The sequence below is a fragment of the Prorops nasuta genome, unplaced genomic scaffold, assembly GCF_024137725.1.
Source record: "Prorops nasuta isolate Cenicafe-Biocafe unplaced genomic scaffold, Cenicafe_Pnas_1.2 PNAS00020, whole genome shotgun sequence".
NCBI lineage: Eukaryota > Metazoa > Arthropoda > Insecta > Hymenoptera > Bethylidae > Prorops > Prorops nasuta.
In genome coordinates, this window is record NW_027116817.1 from 743,217 (window position 1) to 752,423 (window position 9,207).

Sequence of the window (9,207 nt, forward strand, 5' to 3'; positions counted from 1 at the left end):
TTTGTTTTCCACCAGAAATACGTTCAAAATTAGATAATATATTCTTAACACTTTTATTCTTACATGATGATAGAGTTAAATTTGGAAACACATCAATTTTTAAACCGCTTTTAACGGAGTTAGAAAGTTTGGAAAAAAATGGATTTCTTATAGTACCAAATAAACGCGTTTTTATAGTGTTAACAAATATTACAGGAGATAACTTAGGCATATATGAAATTTGTGGTTTTGTCAAATCATTTAAGGCTAATTATCCTTGTCGTTTTTGCAAAGCTACTAAAGAACAGATATATGTTCAAACTTGCGAAGTTGAAAATTTAATGCGTACTATTGACAATTATGAAAATGATGTAAAACAAAATTCAGTCTCAAACTCTGGAATTAGCGAAAATTGTTTGTGGAACAGTTTGCCTTCTTTTCATATTATTAAAAATCCTACTTTGCATTTTATGCATGACTGCCCTGAAGGAGTCTGCCGATATGATTTAAGTAATTTAATTTTATTCTACAGGGTGTTTCACGTAAGGCGCCCCAGCTCGAAAATAGGACTTAGAGCGCGCATGGTGGGGGCAGACGCATCTTATTGGCCGCGGTTGGAGAGAGAGTAAGAGAAAGAGGATAATAGTTGACCAAAGATGACTGATGTGAGCGGGGAAGGGAGGGGCAGCGATACGCTAGGCGTATTGTCTAGTAAAGGATAGCTCTATCCTTCTCCACGTTAATCCTTCTCTCTCCCTCCGCAGCCAATTAGATGCATCTGCCCCCACCATGCCCTCTGAATCCTCATTTCGAGCTGGGGCGCCTTACGTGAAACACCCGTATATAAGTAATAATTATTTTACAATAGATGAACTGAATCATCGTATTAAAACCTTTGACTTTGATCCAACGGCAGAAAATAACAGACCATCTGCTTTACAAATAGTAAAATTAAAAAAAAATTATTTAGGCCTTTCGACGTCAGAAACAATTACATTTGTGCTTCATTTTGGCATTATTATATAGGTGATAAAATACCTGAAGATGATGAGCATTGGGATTTATTCATTTGTTTACATAAAATTGTTACTTTTCTGCTAGAACATTCGTTTACTACACAGTCTCTACATTATTTTGAAAATTTAGTTATAGAACACAATAAGTTATATACAGGGTGAGGCACTTAAGCCGCCCCAGAATATGGATGCAGAAAGGCGCGTATCTCTTCACCTATAAAAGATATTCAATTTTTGCATAGAACCTTTCTGAAAGCAAATAACAAGAGGCTTCGAAAATGTCCTATGGAAAAATTGAATATCTGTTATAGTTAAAGAGATACACCTCTTTCGGCATTCGTATTCTGGGGCGGCTTAAGTGCCTCACCCTGTATAAAATTATTTTCAACAACTTTAAAACCTAAGCACCATTTCTTGTTACATTACGCACGTATAATGCAAGTAACAGGCCCAGCAATAAATACGTGGTGTATGCGATTTGAAGCCAAACATAAGCAATAAAAAATTGCTGCACACGTTACTTGCTCACGTCGTAATTTACCTAAGACTTTAGCAGTAAAGCATCAGTTAATAGTAAATAATCGACTTTTGTGTAATACTGGTATTTCAAATAGTATAAAATTTGGACAAGAAATTCCCTTGAAAAAAGTTTCAAATAATATTAATTTTGCTTACTTTGAACAATGTTTTCCACCAACAATTTTTCACATATATAAATGGGTAAACGTAAATAATTTTTTATATAAACCTTTCTTTTTAATAAATATTGGAGTATATAAAACTTTACCTCTATTCGGATCTATAGAGTTGATTATCAGGGACAGTAACCACGAATTATTTTTTATCATTATACATTTTTATACTACAGGTTTTAACTCACATGTACAATGTTATGAAATAATTTATCAAAAAAAGTGGTCAAGTATTTCATACAATAATTTAATTAATAAAATACCATGTTCCAAAATTGTAAACTATAAAGGGCAAAATTTTGTATTACTTAACGGGATCCCTCAAGCCCTCTGTAGTCAACAATACGGAACGAAAAACGAGGGAGAATTGTCCAGCGCTATTTTTCAACCGATTTCAATGTTTTTGGGCTTGTTGGAATCGTTAGGGCTCGCACTTTGTCATAAGTAAAGCCGTATTTTCCAAAAAACGTAAAAAAAATAAAATTGTTTAAAAATTCGCATTAATAATATTTAAACGCAAAACAAATCGAAAAATCGGGCTTCTTGATGACGAGGTGCCAGACCTAACGATTCCAACAAGCCCAAAAACATTTAAATCGGTTGAGAAATAGAGCCGTACCATTGTCCCGCGTTTTTGAGGTGGACGAAAACCAAAAATTTTTAGGAAGAAAGCTAGGCTTCCACCCCTCTCGTGGCTCACGCTAAGGTGTTCCCCCTCTCCAGCATCGAAACTTACTGCGAAGCTTTCCTCATATTTACGCTATTCCCCTATCTGTAGCTATTGGCTCCGTGCGTTTAACACTAATAAAATAAAGTGAGAATGTATAACTGTATACGTATATGAAAAATTTCCAACAAAAATGACAAAATTTACCGATAGGTAGCGCTGGTAATATTCACATGCACTATTACACACTCTCACCTTATAATATTAGTGTTTGAATGCACGGAGCGAATACACATATAAATACCGCTAAAATAATGTTGAGAACATTTCATTTCGTCGATATAATGAAATTGCTAAAAATGCAATTATCATTTTGAAATAAAATTGTAGAAAAGGAGATTTCGTAATGCTTGAAATATAGGGCGTACGGCGAAACGAGGGACAATGGTACAGTCGTATTTTTCAAAAGAATTTGATCAGACTAGTCATAACTAAAGCCGTACTTCATGTAGATTGTCCTAAAGAGCTCGCATTTTCGATAAAGCCTATAGTTTTCCAATTATGAACGATTGAAGATGGACGTGCGAAACAGCTGATCATACGCGAGAGAAGAAATATGTATTTATGCGCCGTGCAACTTCAAACGTTCATAGCTGAAAAACTATAAGCTTTATCTAAAATGCGAGCTCTTTATGACAATCTACATGAAGAATGGCTTTAATTATTACTAGTCTCATCAAATTCTGTTGAAAAATACGACTGTACCATTGTCCCGCGTTTCGCCGTATGCCCTATTTTTCAAGCATTACGAAATCTCCTTTCCTACCATTTTATTTCAAAATGATAATTGGATTTTTAACAATTTCATTATATCGGTGAAATGAGATGTTCTCAACATTATTTTAGCGGTATTTAGGGGAGAGGCGGGCAAAATGGTGTACTTAATGTTTAAAATAAAATTTTTAAAAAACCTGAAACTTTGTAATTTGGACAATAAGGGAATATCATTGTTACATTATTAACTGTTTATTAATAACATTGGAACATATAAAAAAATAAATATGTTCTTATATATTGCAGAAAACATCAAAGAATGCATTTTATCCCGTTATGCCCGTCGCTTTGGGCAAATTGGGGTAGTATGATTAAATCATGAAAATCTCACGAGCAATGTTTACATATTAGCTTTACATCATCATCTTCATCATCTATACCTGCACATGAATTGTGAGCCCATTTGTGACAACTAGAACAACTTATCCATCCCTCTGTGGATTTTGAATAAAGGTGTTTGCAATACAAGCATGCAGCGTCACTGACTTCATCTTCTGAATTTGAATTTTTTTTAGTTTTTCTCACTTTAGATTCCTTAATTGTGCGCGTTTGTTTTTGACCATCTACTATCTTTAGTTTCCTTAATTTCACCTTGGTAAAGTTTCTTTTTTCTTCAGATGCTAGTACCCCCCCGTGTAGAAATTTGTCAGGGCATGCCCTTAGTAAAGCTAGAAATTCGCTAGTAATTGACAAGTAAATATTTGATCATACATATCTTTATAGGACCTAGCTAGTTTTTAGACAGTAAAACTGTTTTATAATATTTCAAAAGTATTTAGCTAGTTTCCCTAGAAGAAAATATCGTCTAATTTCTTCAATAGTTTTGCCTTCTTAAACCTATCCAGAAACTGTCCAGTTTTCAGAAAATAAATCTGTCTAGATTATTTTCTGAAAACTGGACAGTTTCTGGATAGGTTTAAGAAGGCAAAACTATTGAAGAAATTAGACGATATTTTCTTCTAGGGAAACTAGCTAAATACTTTTGAAATATTATAAAACAGTTTTACTGTCTAAAAACTAGCCAGGTCCTATAAAGATATGTATGATCAAATATTTACTTGTCAATTACTAGCGAATTTCTAGCTTTACTAAGGGCATGCCCTGACAAATTTCTACACATACCTTTCCCTCCTTAAACCTCCCCAGTAAAACGTGTGTATACCACTATAAATAAAATAAATCGTTTATACAAAGTAGTAGAGTACTATATTTTTATTATATTATTATAAAATATGAAAACATTGAAATAACAGCTATAGATATGTGTATATTAAATATTTTATTCATATTTATGTTATATATAAAGCTTTAAGTATATTTTATCTTTCTCTTTATCATAAACTAATTTAGTAAAGACAATTAATACTGTCCTTCTACTTTATGGCCTATCCTTCTTCATGCTCAATATCATCATTTTTTTCCAATAAAATAGGATTATATGTTTTTCTTTGTGCTCGTCCACGTTCCCAATCTTTAACATTAATAAAAACATTGCTTAATGCTGTGGATAGCTTTCCTGTGATGTTCCCTGAAGCATATTTGCTGGTAAACACATCTATAATCAATAATTATAATTTTGTTATACATAAACTGTATATCATTATGTATTTCCTGTGTGTGTGTGTTAAAATAATTATTCAACCTCCTTACCAAATAAACAGGTGCAAAATTTTGTTGTCTTAAATGTAAATTTCCCTTTAACTGGCCTTATGGCAGTAAATGTCAATGCCACTTCTTTCGTTAAGAATTTTTTTAATATGGTACTAAAATATCTGCTTATTGACATATCAACATCAACGTACAAACTTATATAGTAATTCTGTAAGTAATATATAGGAATTATCAGCTGGTCTGCATTAAAACAAAAAAAATAAATAATGAACAAATAGCATTATAAGTAATACTTACAAATTGATCACAAAAATCCTTATCTTTCTCCAAAAATGAATTAAATTCATTAAATCTTTCCATATCTTTAAGCGGAATATCCAAATCTTTTTTTGTTAAAAAATCTGTTGGATTTGGCGTATTAACTCCTTCATTTTTTACAAGTTTTTCAAGCAGAAATTTTAAATTATTAAAGGAATCAATCAAATTGTTTAATTTGTCAGTGTTTTTAATAATATCAGATTTCATAGATAGTACGGCTGAAAATGATAAAATAATTACTATATAATATATATTCGCAGACAGTACAAAGAAAAATAGTTTACCTTCATATATCTTAGGCCACTGAAATGTTTCAATACTCTTGACCTTGACGGATGATTGTAATGAATCTGAAAAAATATTTTATAATTATTCATTTTAGAGTCAAAGCTTATTTGAAAATTTTTAAAATACCATTATTCATATTCCTTTGAAAAAAAACATTAGATGGCTGTTCCAAATCTGAAAGAAATGTTAATTAATATGTGGCTATTATATTCATCCTTCAATTTTTTGTTTCTGCTTTCTACTATTTAAAAATGTTTCTTACTTTGCTTTGATTTTTGATAAGTTGGTTTAGTGGAAGTGATGTTTTTTTTAGGAAACTCAATATTCGCTGTAAAATAAATAAGTAATTGCTGGGCTATATACGTATCCCACAAAAAACAAGCTTTGCTTGTAAAAAAAGGACGGCAAGTACATAAGTCGTATCTAGTATGATTAATATATAGTAATATAAAATATTTTAATTAAAAAAAAGTAGTGAAATCCAAATGTTAGGCAAGTATAAATTTTTTCCATGGCGAAAATTGAAATTTAGAAAAAAGTAAATAGTAATACAAAAATTACTTGCCAGGCCCGTTGTATGCAATCGTATTAAATAGCCACATTTTTAACTTACGAGAAGCAATGCTTATATTGCAAGATAGCAACTTACACATGAATATTACGGGCCCGGCAAGTAATTTTTGTATTACTATTTACTTTTTTCTAAATTTCAATTTTCGCCATGGAAAAAATTTATACTTGCCTAACATTTGGATTTCACTACTTTTTTTTAATTAAAATATTTTATATTACTATATATTAATCATACTAGATACGACTTATGTACTTGCCGTCCTTTTTTTACAAGCAAAGCTTGTTTTTTGTGGGATCTTATAACGTTTTGTAAGAATATAGGAATTAAAACTAAAAATTCTTTTAACTAATTCAATCTAATAAAACATTTTCCAATGTTCTCATCGTTCCATAATGTAAAGCTTCAATTCGAGATATTAATTTATTAATCTATTAAATATAATACAAAATATTACAATGATGAGTTCTTATCATAATTACACTTTTAGAGGCATTTAACATAGGATTCAATGACTGTTTGAGTTATATTTTCAACATCATATACCCAATATCACATTAAAGCCTTTCGCTTTCAAAAATTTGTTTCTAAATTTACCTTTAAATCCACTTTTTTCTTAGGTGTTACTCTCACTATCATCTTTGCATTATGGCTCTTTCCCTGGTAAACTAGTGACATTTATATATTCTTTTCATTAATATAAACTGTAAAATATATACCAGTTAATGCAATGGAAGTCTATGTTTTTTAGGTATACTGCTTTCAGTTTCTTGAAGTTACACACTGTATGTTCTATTACATGTGAAATATTGAAATTATGAATTCCTTTCATATTTACACATTTACATGATTTTATTATAATTTTCATCAACTATGTTATTTCTAATTCCAAAGTTGTATGCCCAAAATCACCTGCAGGCACTTCACTCTCAAGGATTTTCTTATAAATTAACTCATATTTATCCATCACTTTTTTAGCTGTTAACCTCAACATCAACTTTGAATTATGGCACTTTCTCCAGCACACTAGTGCCATTTATATTTTCCCTTCATTAGTATAAACTAGGAAATACACCAATTTATACAATGGATGCCTCTCTTTATTAAATATACAGCTTTCAGTTTCCTAATTTTATTCACCATATGCCTGATCACATGTAAAATATTGCAATCATGAATTCTTTTCATATTTACACATCTACATAAATTTATTATAATTTTCATCAACTATGTGATTTCTAATTCCAAAGTTGTATGCCTAAAATCACCTGCAAGCACTTCACTCTTAAGGATTTTCTTATAAATTAGCTCATATTTATCCATCATTTTCTTAGCTGTTACCGTCAATATCAACTTTGAATTATGGCACTTTCTCCAGCACACTAGTACCATTTATATTTTCCTTTCATTAATATAAACTAGGAAATACACCAATTTATACAATGGAAGCCACTCTTTTGTGGATATACTGCTTTCAGTTTCGCAAAGTTATTCACTGTAAATTCTATTGCATGGAAAATATTAATATGATGACTTCTTTTCATTGTTTCATTTCTAGATGACGTTATCATTAAAATTATGATTTAATTGACTTATATATTTCAAAGGGTTTATGCCCAAAATCACCTGCAAGCCTTTCGCTATTAAAAATTGGCTTCCAAATTAATTTTTTAATTTCTCCACCTTTTTCCTTAGGTTTAACTCTCAACATTAACTTTGCATTATGGCTCTTTCTATGGTAAACTGGAATCATTTCTGACTTCTTGTATTAAATATTACAGCTTAACCCTGCACAATGACACAATAAACATGTTATTGTAAATCAATCTGAAATAAAATCTCACTAAGTACCAAAAGATATATTACATATTATATTATAAAAATCAATGTTATTCTTATAAAAAATTAAATTTGAATAATTTTTTTGGTAATAATAATAATTTCTTTCTATTCTGATTGGGGAAGCGTAGGTAAATATATGGTTTTAATACTTTTTTATATTATAATTGAATATTAAATAACGATTAGAAAATATTTATCTGCTTTTCTTTAATCGTAGTAATAAGAAAGATTTATTGTCTCATGGAAAATTGTTTCTATATATGATATAACCTATCGGACAGTTGAAATCCATATGAGTTTAAAGAAAAGAAAAATTTAAACATGAAATTTGTTATTGATTTCCATACCTGGATGTTTAGCATATGTTCAAACCTCATCCTTCTCTGTTTCATTTACAACCTTTGTTAATCTGCATTCTCCAATGACAGGGTATTTCCAAGAATTGTTATAGCATTTGGCACTGGTTGGCATCAAACTGCAAACTATGAAATAATGCCTATATATAACTTTGTTTTAATTAAACAAATTCTTTTTACAATGTACTTACTTTACATGAAAATGTTTATGTTTATAGCTATTGAGACACTACCGTGTGTCTTAATTATGAGTGAATGTAACAAGATTATCCTTATCTGTTTTATCTGCAATAACCTTTGAAGTACATCTGGAAAGAGAGACTCAACAAAGTAATTGTTATATTTTAATACATGCTTGAGCTGAATTAAAAAATAAATAAATAAACAATTAATTTTTAATTACATACATTTTAAGCGGTTGAATGAGTTACACATACTTTACCATGTGATAATGAACAATTGGCTTATCTTTTTCTTTCGCTAGTAAATTGACATATCATTGAGTCATCAACAGTTAATCACATTTCAAACTACTGTTTCCATTGCTCAACCAGTACTCCGTAGTTGCATTAAACCAAAGCTCTGTTTTCCAGCAACACATGGCAGCACTATCTTCATTATCTATTTTATTATAAAAAGTAGTAATATCCACTGGAACTGTAACTGATTCCTCTTTAACTATGGTAGTACTTTTTGGTGCTTGCATTTTTCCAAGAATTGTTATAGCATTTGGCACTGGTCTGGCATCAAATTGCAAACTATGAAAGGATACCTTGTATATAACTTTGCTTTAATTAAACTAATTTTTTTCACAATGTACTTACTTTTCTTAAAAACGTTTATGTTAATTGTTGTTGAAACACTACCATGTGTGTTGGTTATGAGTGAACGTAACAACCTCATCCTTCTGTTTCATTTACAATTTTCGTTAATCTACATTCTTCAATAACAGGGTATTTCCAAGAATTGTTAGAGCATTTGGCACTGGTATGACTTCAAATCAGAGGTGCATACAAGGAAAATATTTTATTTA

General features: G+C 30.4%; 1 long non-coding RNA gene across 2 annotated transcripts; it reads right to left on the reverse strand.

Annotated features, from left to right (window-relative positions):
- Nucleotides 1–5,962: 5,962 nt before the first annotated feature.
- LOC136780779 (uncharacterized) lies at nt 5,963–8,933 on the reverse strand. Of its 2 annotated transcripts, none has more exons than XR_010823830.1 (3): nt 8,366–8,933; nt 8,166–8,300; nt 5,963–7,764 (listed from the first exon to the last, which is right to left on the reverse strand). It is a non-coding gene; the product is annotated as an uncharacterized lncRNA (long non-coding RNA). The 2 variants fall into 2 exon arrangements; XR_010823829.1 differs by having other exon boundaries at nt 5,963–7,803.
- Nucleotides 8,934–9,207: the final 274 nt, after the last annotated feature.